The sequence below is a fragment of the Labrus bergylta genome, chromosome 6 (genome assembly GCF_963930695.1).
Source record: "Labrus bergylta chromosome 6, fLabBer1.1, whole genome shotgun sequence".
NCBI lineage: Eukaryota > Metazoa > Chordata > Actinopteri > Labriformes > Labridae > Labrus > Labrus bergylta.
Window position 1 is genome coordinate 31,979,838 of NC_089200.1, and position 14,440 is coordinate 31,994,277.

Genomic DNA, 14,440 nt, shown 5'->3' on the forward strand with positions numbered 1-14,440 from the left:
TTAATTACAGAAGATGCCTTCAGATTCAGATCCATCAGCAACACCTGACAACGGAGGACTCATCCCCTGAGCGTTTCCTGTCCTTTCTCGATGGTCTTCTTCTCTTCAATTAATAACACATGTGACGCAAGGCAAATTTCAGACTACATCTGACAATAAAGTATTATCTATCTATCTATCTAATGTAGAAATCATTCTGGAAACTAGCTGTTTTAGCAGCTAATGAATTGTTAATAAGTTAGGACTTTTGATCTGATAACTTGACATTTGCTAACTTCCTGCTCCTCTCAAGCTCCTCCTCCTCATGTCCAAATATGGTCAAATTCAAATTCAAATTCAAAAAAACTTTATTTGTCCCCGGGGGGCAATTCAAAGGCACACAGAGCAGTAAATTAACAACAGTGCAGGTAGATGAAACATTTTAACCTAAATATAAAGTGTCAATTTAAATACAATTTAAAGCTTAGACTTAACTTAAATCATCAGAAATCACTTGAAATTAAACAAAAACCTGAATATGAAGTATGATAGAAACATAATCTAAATGTACCTGGCTTGTTACATTGTTTGAATCACTCTTGCATGGTTATCAGGATTGTGTGATGAGTAACCTGTTACTTTTAGTTCCTGGTACCTGCCATTCTCCTGCTGCTCTAACCTTTGAAATTAATGCGGGTAAGGGGCAAGTCTGCTGTTTTATGAACTCTTGCATCTTAGATAACTTCAGTCTCATACTACATTAATGTCATGAACATTGTGCTTACTAGCTATTTTTCCAGACTGTTTGGTTATCTGGTCTTTTCTTGTATTGGCATTTGGTTCTAATCTAATGCACCTGTGTCTCCAGGTAACAACGAGCTTTAAAAAGGCAACAAACCAATGAGTTATATCACAGTGACAGCATCTATTCATGTTATTATGAACTTCTGGTTGCTCTCGCTGTAGGCACATGTATTTACTCACTGAACATCAGTCTTGTTTAGTGTTTGTCATTTATTGTTGCAGCTCTTGTTTGAGATTCAGGTTTGTTGTTGACTTATTCTGTCAGAAAGCTTCCTCACCAGCTCATCAACTAACAACGGGCTCAGACTGTCTGCTAACTTTTTGATATGTTTCTGTTGGTAACCTCTTGCTCCTCTTCGACTCCTCCTCTCATCCAAATACAGTAAACTCTGGCTCTTAAGACCTTAACAATAGAAAACTGGAAACTTGAAAACATAGTCAGGGGATATTAATGTGATGTTGGGATTTTTTCAGATTTTATTTTTTTTCACATGATGTTGTGTAAATATGTAATGTTGTGTTATATTACGTCATGTGTTGTCTTGTTTTTTGTTGTGTTGTTGTTAGATTTTTATGTTTAATATGATAATATGTTTCTATATTGTGTTTATGTGTTATGTGGTGTTATTCATGTCATGTGTTGTCTTGTTGTGTCTGTGTTACGTTGTGTTGTGATGTGTTGTCTTGTTTGTGTTTTGTTTTGTTGTGTCTTGTTGTGTCTTTGTGTGTTACGTTGTGTTGTGATGTGTTGTCTTGTTTGTGTTTTGTTTTGTTGTGTCTTGTTGTGTCTTTGTGTGTTACGTTGTGTTGTGATGTGTTGTCTTGTTTGTGTTTTGTTGTGTCTTGTTGTGTCTTTGTGTGTTACATTGTGTTGTGATGTGTTGTCTCGTCATGTGATCTGATCTGATGTGATGATTAATGATGTCACATAATATCAGGTCATGTGATGTGAGCTACATTTTGTTTCATCAAAATGAACTTTTTGGTTCATTGAATGTCCCAGCGTCTCTTTGATTCATTCCCTCAGCGGACAGGTGGGATCTAAAAAAGGTGAGTTTGATTCCTACACAATGTTTGTTTTCAGCATGGAATCCTTTTTGATTCTTTTTTGTTTGTTTTTTTTCTTTAGGAACAGGAGGTGAAATCTAAAGAAGAGCCGTGAACAACAGAACAGAGGAGACAGGAAGCAGCACAGAGGACACAGACAGGATGAGGCTGAATGAACAGACCGACAAGGAGAGAGAAGAAGAAAAGATGAGAGACAAGTGTCAATGGTAACTTCATGAAAACAGCTCTGAAGATGTTCATAAGAAAACATGGCTCACTTTGAGGAACATTTCTCGGACATTAGATGAACTTCATTTGATTTGTGATGTATGTTCACTAAACCATTGTTTGTTTGTTTCAGCTGAGACCTCAAAGCAAAGAGAGGAGTCCATTTAAAGAAGAAATGGACAAGTTTGGAGACAACAAGAGGTCGGCACAACATTTAGAATCAGCTGCAAAAACAGAGTTTGCAAATCAAATCTGAATAAATATAGTACCATGAATAATCTCTTCTGTCAACTGTTGGTATTTTCTCTTTATTTTGATGTAGGGGTCATTTATATATCCTTAATAATATCACCTTAAGGAAAAAAACAGGTTTTCTCAAAAATGTTTAATATCCTGACTCTGAAATTTTTAATTTGAATTTTTTGTTTTGCTGCTGTTATTTTACCCAATACGATGCAATCCTGAAATGGATCTTACTCAACAGAGGAGTTGATCAAATTTCCAATTTCAAGTACATACTTGACAAAATCTCTGTTTAAAGACATTTATATTTTCTTTTTGAGAAAGATCCACAGTGGAGAGTAATTGTGTCTGTCTTGTGTCAAATGATATCAAGACATGGAAGAAAGAAGAAACTCTTTCCAGTGTTACAACCCGGCTCTGAGGCTGCAACAAAAACAGGAGTCGAAGACGAGGTCTACCAAAATAACACCACATTTATTTACAATGATCAAATGTGAGAACAAGGTGAGAGAGAGAGCGTCTGTCCTGAGAAGAGGATTATATAGATGAGGACAACACCGGGCCAAGGTGCAGCTCATCCCCTGATTACGACCCCGCCTTGACCTGAACCTGTAACACAAACAAACAAGCAGCACGGTGTGGAGGGCTCGTCACACCAGACATTTATTTTGTCTTTCAGCACTGCTCCTTCAATTCAACATTTTGAATAATGACAATTCATTTGCGCTATTGTAAAAATGTTCTCCATATAATGAGAAATCCCTGCACTTTACTTACCAGGGTGTTATACAAATGATCTTTGACTTGATGAAAGTTGACATTTCTCCAGGATAATGTTTCACAAACTGTTTCCAATCAAACTGAGACCTGAGAACTTTTCATAAAGCATATAACACACTTAAAGACACAGGTCATTTATAACATCCTTAAATCTATCTTTGGATCCAATGCAGGGAAACAAAGTGTTTTTAATGGCACGTTGAGAATATTTGCTGCTGCTGTTGCTGCAAAAAAGGTCTATTCAATCTTCAGGAACTCTTTTTAACAACAAAGTCAAACAAATGATTACTTGTGTATTAATCCTAGTTTCTTCCCAACACACAAAAAGATATTTGTTTGTGTTCAAAACAAATAAACTTCTGTAACAAATATCCCCTGTCATAGCTCTGATTTACAAGAAAAAGATTGTAGAAGTCCAGGACATTACAGACCAATTGCATTAAAATGTGCAAAATGAAGAAAATGATCAATTACATGTTTACATGGCAAATAAAGGATACATGTGTAAATACGGTTTAAGGAGAGGATCCAGCTTTATGTTTGGAACATGATGTTAGGAAAGTGCATGTAAACAGTAGATTGAAACTAGGACACAATAAGAAATAGACAATGGGAAAACAAAACATGGTCGACCTAAAGAAAGTTCAACTTACAAAATAAAAAGTCATGTTGGCCAAATGAGAAAGGCCAAAGTCAAAATAGTGTGAGAAGAAAAGTCATTGAGCTAGAAAGTTAGATTTACATCAAAATGTCACAAGTCAGGGCGCGCTGGTGGCGCAATGGTTAGGGTGCACGTCCCATGTATTGAGACTCTCATCTCAAGCGGCAGGCCCAGGTTCACTTCCACCCGTGGCCTCTTTCCGCATGTCTTTCCCCGCTCTCTCTCCCTGGTTTCTGACTTTATCTACTGTCCTCTCTCTGCATTAAAGGCACGAAAAGCCCACAAAATAAATCTTTAAAAAAAAAAATGTCACAAGTCATAATGTAAGACAACAACCATCATTCTGAAATGTAAAAAAAGTCCATTGCATGTCTATGACAGTGTCACAATATTAACTCACTACGGGGAAACATTTTCATCTTAAGCAGGGTCCTGTGTTTTGTGGACATATGATGAATTTTTTAAAAAGAAAAAGCTACAGTGGTTCAAGGTCCTTGCACATCTTAAAAGTTTGCCCATAAAGGCAACAAGGCAGGACTAAGCCTTGCACACATGGGCAAGAAACTGTCAGGAAGTGGAAAACAAGGATTGCAACAATTGCAGATCTGGAAGTAAAATATTTAATTAAACAAAAAGACAAAAAAAAAGTTCAAAATCCGAAAAGGGAAATAAGGAGCCACTAGGCAAACACTGAGTCACTCGGAAGCACAGGTAAGTATTTTTTTTATAATTATTATTAGGTGCAATAGCGTGACAAACTGGGGACATATATATGGCAAAAAAACAAACAGACAAGGTCAGGACAGCTACGACAAAATACAATTAAAAAAATGAAGACAGCAAAATACTGAGACATGCAGGAGTTACATATGAAAATATATAAATCAGTATGAGCATCTATAGAGTTATATACTGATGTTTTGTTCTGGTGGTCTTCTATATTCTGAAAAGTATGTTAAGAGATAGAGGTTTTATCTTTGTTATGATGAATTACATGAACTACATACCTCACTGTGATTTCAGTGAGGTATGTAGAAATGATGACACATGACATAAATACAAGGGGGTTTTGGCTACATATTAAACCCATTTTTGTAGGAAAATATGCAGCAAATAAGGCGTTGGTACTTGGATTGGTCGGCTCATGGACTAATAGAGTTCACCGATTGGCTCACTTACAAACTCATCAAACTCACCCTAACCCAAATCACTCAAAGACAACAACAAAAAGTTAACCCTTAGTAGTGACTTGATGAGACAACTAGATATGATTTTATTTGTTATGTTTCAATCATCTTCTTTAGGCATAAAATAATTTCTAACTCTCTTTCAATAACTTTATATCCTGAGTTACACTTCCACTACATATATGTTCATTTTAAAATAAAGGAATGTTTTAAAAATTAAAGTGTCATAGTTAAACGTGGGCTACACTTAATATCATAATATCATCAAGCAGGCATCTTAAAGAAACAATATATTGTTTTTTACCCAGCCATTCGTTCCCCTCTATCACAATCAGGAGATCTCTTAGCAGGTCCTCGGTGCGATTCCCCGAGTCTTCTGATGGTCTCCTTCAAGTCAACATTAACTTAAAGGTTTGTAAAATATAATGTTTTCAATACGGTTATTGGTGTGCAAACAATTAATCTTCTATAGGTCATCTATGAAACATTTAATGGGGTGCACAAAAATGGTGTGGATAATGATTGTAGGTGGTTTATAAACCAATTATTAATCATTGATAAAATATTAATTATCTAAAACATATTTGTAGATGCTTTACAAAGTATCAGTAAGGGATTATAATCTTCAGTTCCAACTTTATAATAACATCCAAATAATGTTAATAGAAGTTTTATAAAATATTTACAAAGCATGAACAAATATCTGGTCCATGTATCTCTGTAATGTTTATAGATGTTTTATAAACCATCTCTTAAAGGTTTATAAATCATTTGGTCATCATTAACAAATACTTTATAAAGTGCATGAAATGTTATGTGTGCATCAATAAACTGTTAACAGAAATTATAGCATTACAAATCATTAGCAAACATTATTAACTACCATTTTATTGTTTGTTAACAGTAAATAATTATTAACTACCATTTTATTGTTTGTTAACAGTAAATAATTATTAACTATCTATTTACCCTTTATAGATGATGGTTATTATAAAGTGTTACCTTTTCTTTATGAACATCATCTGAGCTTTTGATTCTGAACTGAAGCCTCTTTCTTCGCCTGCGTCTGCCTCCTTGTTATAGGCTTCTCCTAATTTGAACTTTTTTTATTTTCAAACAGACTGAACTAAAGAGGGGGTGGGATCACTAGTATCTTCCCTCCATGTTTTCACTGCACTTCATGCTCTTTTGGTCATTTTCAAACCTTTGAGTACTTAGCAATGTTTATCAGATCACAACGACCTGTACAAACATCTTTGTGTACCCCCACAAAAATGGCTGACTTACTCTGTAAAACACATCTACCTACGGCTACAAATAAAGTTACCCTACCTTATTTTAGAGTAGCCTGTTCAAAAACAGTCTGCAGGAATGTGCTCATACGTTTTACATGCAGTGTGACTTTCGTTTTGAACGGCACAGACAGGACGGGCAAAAACACTGTTTAAAGGATCAATCAGTAAGAAATGTATTAAATGAAATGATAAAGGACCTTACTATATCATCAGACTTTAAAGGTCACAGATCCTCCTCCTCTTCAACTAGTTTCAATAAGTTTCTTGATATAAATCCACTCTGATTATGTATTTGATCATGCGTATAAACCAGCCGTGTATCTATGAGTGGGCCTGGCTGGGCCTAGGCCCGCCCACTTCTTGCCTAGGCCCAGCCAATTAAGTTGCTTTTTTGTTAATAAATCTGTTATTAAAACAACTTAATATGTTGTTTGCATTCCTTATCTCTTCATCCCTGCCTGTTGTAATATATATGTAATAATTAGCATTACATTTCATACTGTTGGAATTTAAAAACTTAAGGGGCAGGGAGTATCATTTTGGTACTGATTGGAGGCAACAATCTGTATATTATCCATTTCAACCAATAAAATGTATTTGTACATGACAATTATGTGTGACATGTGCTGCAATTGGTTGCCAACTGAATCTACGGCATTTGTCAAATTGGTTGTTTTGCACGAACTAACTCGATGCTGCACAGCTTCCTGCTTAACTTTCACTAGCAAATGTAGCTTAAAAACAAGTCAGCCAATCTCGGCACACTGCTAAGGGTTATTAGGATAGGATAGTACTTTATTAATCCCCAGAGGGGAAATTCAGGCGTTACAGCAGCACAGACAAGAAAGCTCAAATACACATTAAACAGAATAGATAAGATAAATAAAATAAAAATAAAAACAGGGGGTATATACAAGAACAAAATGAATGATTAAGTTAACTGGGGGTAATTGAGAATTGAAACAGTATATGAAGAGAATGACAAGTTAAAGTGACAAGTGATGATTAAGGTGACTTGGTATGATAAATAAATAGCAGCAAGTAATGTAAACAGCAAGCCTGCCAATGACATCATGTACAGTGGAGCAACTTTTCTCAACTACAAATCGGATAAAATAAAGACTGAGAGCCTTAATGTCACCGGTGACTGCTGAGCTACCTGCTCAATGCATGCCCCTAACTAATGAACGGATATGTCTGTGAGGTGGCCGTGCCACCGTTCTGTACATTAATGTATCAGTAATATTGCAGTGCACTCTTGACACAACAAACTCAAATATAATGTCACACAGAAAGCAAATCAATGATAGCACAGTAGGCCAATGCATAGCAGAACACTATTCTGTTTATAGAATATATAGTTTATTTATGAAATTAATTGTGTAGCCCGTCCACTTATTCAGGCCCTGCTGCAGGTTCATTTCTGGCTACGCCACCGCTATAAACCCCTCTATTTCAGCCCTGCACAGATCAGGCTGTTGCTGTACCTTTAAGGGCACACTTGGTTCAGTTGCTCGATATTGTTTTAAGAAATTCTACAATTCACTTACCAGACGCTTTTATCCAAAGCGACGTACATCAGAGAGTATGTACAACACAAGCAAGGATGTAGAAAAAAGGGAACAATGTCAGTAAGAGCAAACGATCAGCTTTGAGTCTGATTGGACACACAGGTGCTGACAGGAAGTCACCAGAGGCAAAGCACAACATTGACAGCAGTTCTTGAGAGCTCTAATCAGTATAGAAACCATCATTGTTATCAAACAAAAACCATCGTCACTACCATCATCATCTATAATATGGAGACCATCATCATTAAGTTAGTATTCATAAAAGAGCTGGGTCTTTAGCTTTTTCTTAAAGGTGCAGAGGAACTCTGCAGATCCAATGGAGTTTGGAAGTTAATTCCACCACCGGGGGGGCGACAGAGGAGAAGAGTCTAGTCAGCGTCTTAGGACCCTGTTGTGGGGGGGAGGGAGTGTAGACCTGGATGAGAGAGTTAAAGTAAGGAGGAGCCGTTTTTGTCGCCGTTTTGTAAGCGAGCAGCAGAGTTTTAAATTTGATGTGAGCAGTAACTGGGAGCCAGTGTAAGGAGATGAACAGCGGACTAACATGACATTGTTTTTAAGAACAGGTACCTCTTGTACATAAAGTCGTAAAACAACACATCCATGGCTTTAAGTGATTATTAAGCGTGTTTAGTTTACAAGACAGGTGGACTCATAAAAAGAAAAGGGTTGTGTGTTAAAGTCTGCCTCTGCACATCAGAGAACATGACAGCTACTTGTGGCTTATTTTAAATTATTTTAGTCAGATACAGACAGAACACTCTGGGGTTTCTCCATCATGGAGGCAGGAATGGATTATACTTCATGTCCACGTTGTGTACCCGTGCTTGTGATCTGCCATCACAAACTGCCCTTTGTGATGGCATGAAGGGAAAATCTGTAAACGGCCTGTTTGAGCACACATTTTCTGAAAAGTGGAGCAGGCGAAAGACAGAGAGGATGGACTTTTCTCATCATTGGAGGGTTTGTTGACATAAAGGGAAATATGTATGCTCTCAATTGTAAGAAGGTGGTTCTAAGCTTTGTTAATGACAGGTGACAGCAGCCAATGACATGTGCTCATATTCATAGTTGAAGTGCGCATGTATGTCAAGTGATGTGTATCATTAAAGTTTTTCTTAAAGCTTTAGCATACTATGTTAGCACCATGAGTAGACGAGGCGCAGAGCCGAGTGGCCGTTGGTCACGGCTTGTTTTTTTTGGACGGCGATGAAAGGAATCATGAACTGTGGGAGATTCAATTCTTGGGCCATCTTCGGCTGCAAGGATTAAAAGACACTATCTTAAATGAACCTACCGATGACGACGGGGAGCCGGTAGATGACGTAGAGGCAAATGCTGAAGCATACGCAGAGTTGATACAATTTCTGGATGATTAAAGTTGATCATTGATCATTAATGCGAGAAGCTGCTGACAATGGGCGGAAAGCACTTAAGATACTGAGAGACGGTAAAGAAAGACCGCGCGTAATCAGGCTGTACACTGAGCTGACTGCGCTCCAAAAGTCAAGCAGTGAAAGTGTGACTGAGTACGTCATACGGGCAGAGGAGACACTCAGTGAAGGACTGTTAGTGGCGATGATATTGAAAGGGCTACCAGAATCATTTAAGCCGTTTACCATTCATATCACACAAAGTGAGAAGACAGTTACATTTGCTGAATTCAAAAGTAAGCTACAGAGCCACGAGGACACTGAGAAGATGAGCGCAACATCTGAAGACAACTTCATGAAGGCGCCAATAGAGCCAAGACGAGACCCGCTGCAACGCGTTCAAGGGACCGGGGACTGTTTCAGGTGTATCCTAAATGTTGAGGGCTAAAGCTCATTGACATCAAAAGGTAAGTTGAGGCCTGGGAATTAAGGCAGCGTGAATGATTCGCTGAATGAATAAGGTTTTTATTAGCACAGGTTTGTTCCTTAATTTGTAATTAAGTGGTTTTTCCTGTTTCGGAGACAAAATGTGACAATTATTGATTTGCCTTGTTAACTAAATAATGTTCAATGATTCTAAACAGGCTCAGTAAACAGAGGATGTATCAGTTAAACAATAAATCAAGTCTGCCTATATGCATCATAAACAAACATAATCACTAAACTCATTTACTCAAACAATAACTCACATGTGGACGCACTTGACAAAGAAAGGTGGAACAGGTCTTGTCCTTCGGAGAGCAAACTGAACAATGAACTCTCCTTCCCTTTATGGGAGACCTGATTTGGGGATCTCATTCACCTGTGGTTGATTGCTGCAGCCAGCACAGGTGATTATTGTTGCTCCTAATTGAGCTCAGGGAATCAAGCCAGACATGACATCTCAACACACACGCTTCAGATGTGGTCAAAAAGGACACAAAGCAAGAACGTGTCACCACAAACAGTGGTTCATTGCAACACATCCACACATCGGGACACAATGTGCAGACGGAAACAGCAGCGGGACAGCGAGCGAAAAATTTCAGAGGAGGAAAACCACAAGGAATGTGCATTACAGATCAAAGATGGCGACACAGGCATCAAACGAGGGTGTGGTGTCAAGATGAAAGGTCTGATGGTTGATACAGGTGCAACTTCATATATCATCACAGATATAACAAAGAAAGGGGAAGGGAAGGAAAAAAAAAAGGAAAAAGGGAAGAAAAAAGATACAAGCATACACTTGAATTATACACACACACACACACACACACACACACACACACACACACACACACGCAACACCCTCAACATACAAAGTTGCTAAACATTATTATTACTCCCTGCTTGCCTGTTTTGTCTCTCTCTATGCTGTGCATTGTATCGTCGTGTCTCCCCTGTCTCCTACATACTATTGCTCTCGTCATGTCCCTCACTCGTCTTGTATTGTTCTGCGTCACCTAATAAAAAATTAAAAAATTAAAAATTAAAAATTAAAGAAAGATATAACAAAGTTCAAAACGTTTGAAGACAGTTTCCAGGCCGAGAAGCATAAAGTGTGAAGGAGCAGCAGAGCGCAGAGGAGAGGCTGAGGTATTCTTAATCAACACCAGAGGGCAACAACACCTCACAACACTGAGGAGGGCGCCGTATGTCCCGTCACACCTGCTGATCATTGTGTTTACACAAAAGAAACTGACAATGAGAAGGTAATCACTTTAATATGGGTGGATGATTAAATCATTGCTGCAAGTGATGAAAACGCTCTTAAAGATGTGAAGGACATGTTCACAGCCAGATTTAAGATGAAGGACTTGGGTAAACTGAAACATTGTCTTTGTATTGATTTTGAACAGAGTGACAAACATATGAAAATATCCCAGAATAAATATGTAAAAAAGATACTTGAAAGGTTTGACATGCAAAGACTGTAAAGAGAGACACCTTGTGAACAAAAACTCAGCTACACTGATGATGCAGAGATAATGAGTGATGTCACAGAGAGGCTGTAGGGAGCCTTAATTATTTGACTACATGTACCAGACCAGATTTGAGTTTTGTCTTAAGTAAACTGTCTCAACATTTTACAGAAGGCATTTGGAATTAAGAATGTGTAGTTCACTTTCCAGATTTAATTTTTTGTTTAAAAAAATGGTGTTTAACAAATATAAAAGGTTGGTTTGATTATTTTTTGTGAGTGTGACTTCTGTTTTGTTTTTTGTGTATTTCATTTGTTTTGTTTTGAAAGAAATTCTTGGAACAAATTTTGTTCTGATATGTTTTTTTTTTTGTTTTTTTTAACCAAACTAAAATAATAATGAGATTTGTAACAAGGGTAGGTGTTATAAGGTAAAGCTTCAGCCTACACCTTTTCAGTCAAAATGTTTTTGTTTTTGATAAAATAAATAAATGATTACTACTACTACTTACAACCAACAGAAGAACAATGGACTACTATAAAACATGTGCTAAGATACTTGAAAAGCACAAGTGAGAAAGAGTTGTGTTACAGACAAAATGTGAAAATGAGAAACTTGGACTACAAGCCTTGAGTGATGCAGACTGGGCAGCTGATAGTACAACAGGTTACTGTGTCTGAACGGAAAGGGTCCTATGATTTCATGGAAAACTAAAAAGCAACCGACTGTGAGGCAGAGTATATGGCGTTAGCTGCAACTACACAAGAATGTTTGTATCTTATAATAATAATAATACATTTTATTTAAAGGTGCCAAAACTCAAAACTCTCAAGGTCACCTTACAAAGCAGAGATAAAAACAGCTATTAGAGGGACTTGATGGAGACCAGTATGTACTTCCTAAGGTTTATGAGGATAACAATAGCATTGGCTAAGAACCCTGTTATAACAGACAGAGATGTAAACATAAAGTATCATTTTGTAAGGTCCACTGTTAATGATGGAAAAATATGTTTGGACTGTTGCCCAACAGAACAGATGGTGGCAGATGTATTTCTTATTTTTTTTATTTAACCTTTATTTAACCAGGTTGGTCCCATTGAGATTAAAAACCTCTTTTTCAAGGGAGACCTGGCCAAAACAGACAGCAGCAAAAACACAAAGTTACAGATGGATATACAAAGTACAATTTACAAAACACTAAATTGTGGATTAAAATAGAACTTATAAATGGGAGTCAGTTGTTCAAACAGTCGAGCTAAAACATCGACATCCTAAAGAATCTGCTTCCATGTCTTCCATTTTAGATTTAAAAACATTTAAGGACACCAGCTCCATGAGCTTTAAGTCATTCTGCAACAGATTCCAGGCTGAGGGTGCAGAATACCCAAAAGCCCTTTTAAAATTTCTGCCTGAGCGTTTTGGGACAGAGAGCATAAAGAGGGCCTGAGAACGCAAAGAATACTGTCCAGTACTTCTCTGCATGATAAAAACACACAGATAGAGAGGAAGCAGACCAAGAATCGCCTTAGGTTGTACCAGTGTATGAGCCTACAGGTCGCCAAAGCGGGCCATCCAACCCGAGAGTACAACTCACAATGGGGAGTCAGAGCTTTACAATTTGTAATGAACCTCAAGGATTGACATCCTTCCTTCACATGTTAAATTTACAAATTATCCCTTCACTCAAGTTCACTTCATTTGTCTATACTCGCCGTTATATTGAATAGTTTCTGCTGATAATATGTCTACACTCATGCACTTTAACTTATGTATCACTGATTGCACATCTCCCTATGTCAATACTGTCCATTTACAACTCTGTTTTTGCACATTTACATTTAATCTTTCCTATTTAAGACTAGTAATGCTTAGTTAAATCCTGGTTGTATATATTCCCATTCTTAGTTTTGATATTTTTAGTGCTTATTTACTTTGTATTTAATATTATATTGTGTTTATTTGCTAATATTGTGTTTTTTACTCATATTGTGTGTTGGATAACCTGCTGCTGTAACGCCACAATTTTCCAGTTTGGGATCAATAAAGTCATTCTATTCTATTCTATTCTATAATGACCAAACCAGCTACAAAGTTTAAACTGTTTGGAGATGAACCATGTGAAAACACACGATGTAAGGTGGAAAACACTATGTTTATTTTTGTTGTTGTTTATGATAACAATGTGAGATCAAGTGGGGGTTTGTTGACATAAAGGGAAATATGTATGCTCTCAATTTAAAGAAGGCGGTTCTATGTGATGTTAATGACAAGTGACAGCAGCCAATGATATGCGTTCATATGAAGTGCGCATATGTCAAGTGATCAATCAATTAATCAATCAATTTTTATTTGTATAGCGTCAACTCATAACAAGTGTTATCTCAAGACACTTTACAAAAAGCAGGTAAAATACCTTACTCTTTGTCTGTTAACATTACAAAAGAGCAGGTAAAAAGGTTGTGATGTGATGTCACAACCTTTTTACCTGTGTGTGTCAATAAAGTTTTCTCCCTCCTGAGAGAGTGTGATGGTGATGTGGATTTTACAGAATATGTGACCTTATTTACAGTCTATGGTATTGCCCAAGGTCACATCGGACATGTGGCAGTAGGAGCTGGGGATCTAACCCCTGACCTTACCACTGAGCCACAGCTAAAAGAGAGAGAGAGAATGATAGAGATCCAGCTCCAATGGGGACCCTAAAGAAAGATTCTTCCTGCAAGTTAGGGACCCCTGCAGAGCACTGGCCCCATTAAAAATAATGTGAGTGAAGACCACTTCATTTATCTTTGATCGCACTGACTCTCTGGCTTAAAAAATACATTAGTGACCTCCTGATTAATTACGAACCATCCAGACCGCTCAGGTCGTCTGGGACAGGTCTGCTCTCTGTTCCCAGAGTCAGAACCAAACACGGAGAAACAGTGTTCAGTTTCTATGCTCCTTATATCTGGAACAAACTTCCAGAAAACTGCAGGTCTGCTGAAACTCTCAGCTCTTTTAAATCCAGGTTGAAGACACACCTGTTTACAGCTGCCTTTCATTAAACAGCTTTAATAAGATTTCAAACATTAACTCTGCACTGTAACTTTAAGCACTTTTTATATTTTTACTTTATTTTTTTCAATTAATTTCATTTGAATTATTTTCATTTGAACATATTTTCAGATTGAATAATTTCAGTGATTTTTAAATGTTGTATTTTAATGTTTCTTTTCTTTCCTCTGTCATGATGCTTTTGATGTCTTGTGTGAAGCACTTTGAATTGCCTTGTTGTTGAAATGTGCGACATAAATAAACTTGCCTTGCCTT

At 37.2% G+C, this 14,440-nt stretch overlaps 2 long non-coding RNA genes across 2 annotated transcripts; one reads left to right on the forward strand and one right to left on the reverse strand.

The window, feature by feature from the left end:
- Positions 1 to 770: 770 nt before the first annotated feature.
- On the forward strand, positions 771 to 2,374 carry LOC109977949 (uncharacterized). Its single transcript, XR_002277459.3, has 3 exons — positions 771 to 1,833; positions 1,913 to 2,057; positions 2,192 to 2,374. It is a non-coding gene; the product is annotated as an uncharacterized lncRNA (long non-coding RNA).
- A 388-nt stretch (positions 2,375 to 2,762) lies between these two features.
- LOC109977948 (uncharacterized) lies at positions 2,763 to 7,900 on the reverse strand. Its single transcript, XR_002277458.3, has 3 exons — positions 7,775 to 7,900; positions 3,079 to 3,175; positions 2,763 to 2,910 (listed from the first exon to the last, which is right to left on the reverse strand). It is a non-coding gene; the product is annotated as an uncharacterized lncRNA (long non-coding RNA).
- Positions 7,901 to 14,440: the final 6,540 nt, after the last annotated feature.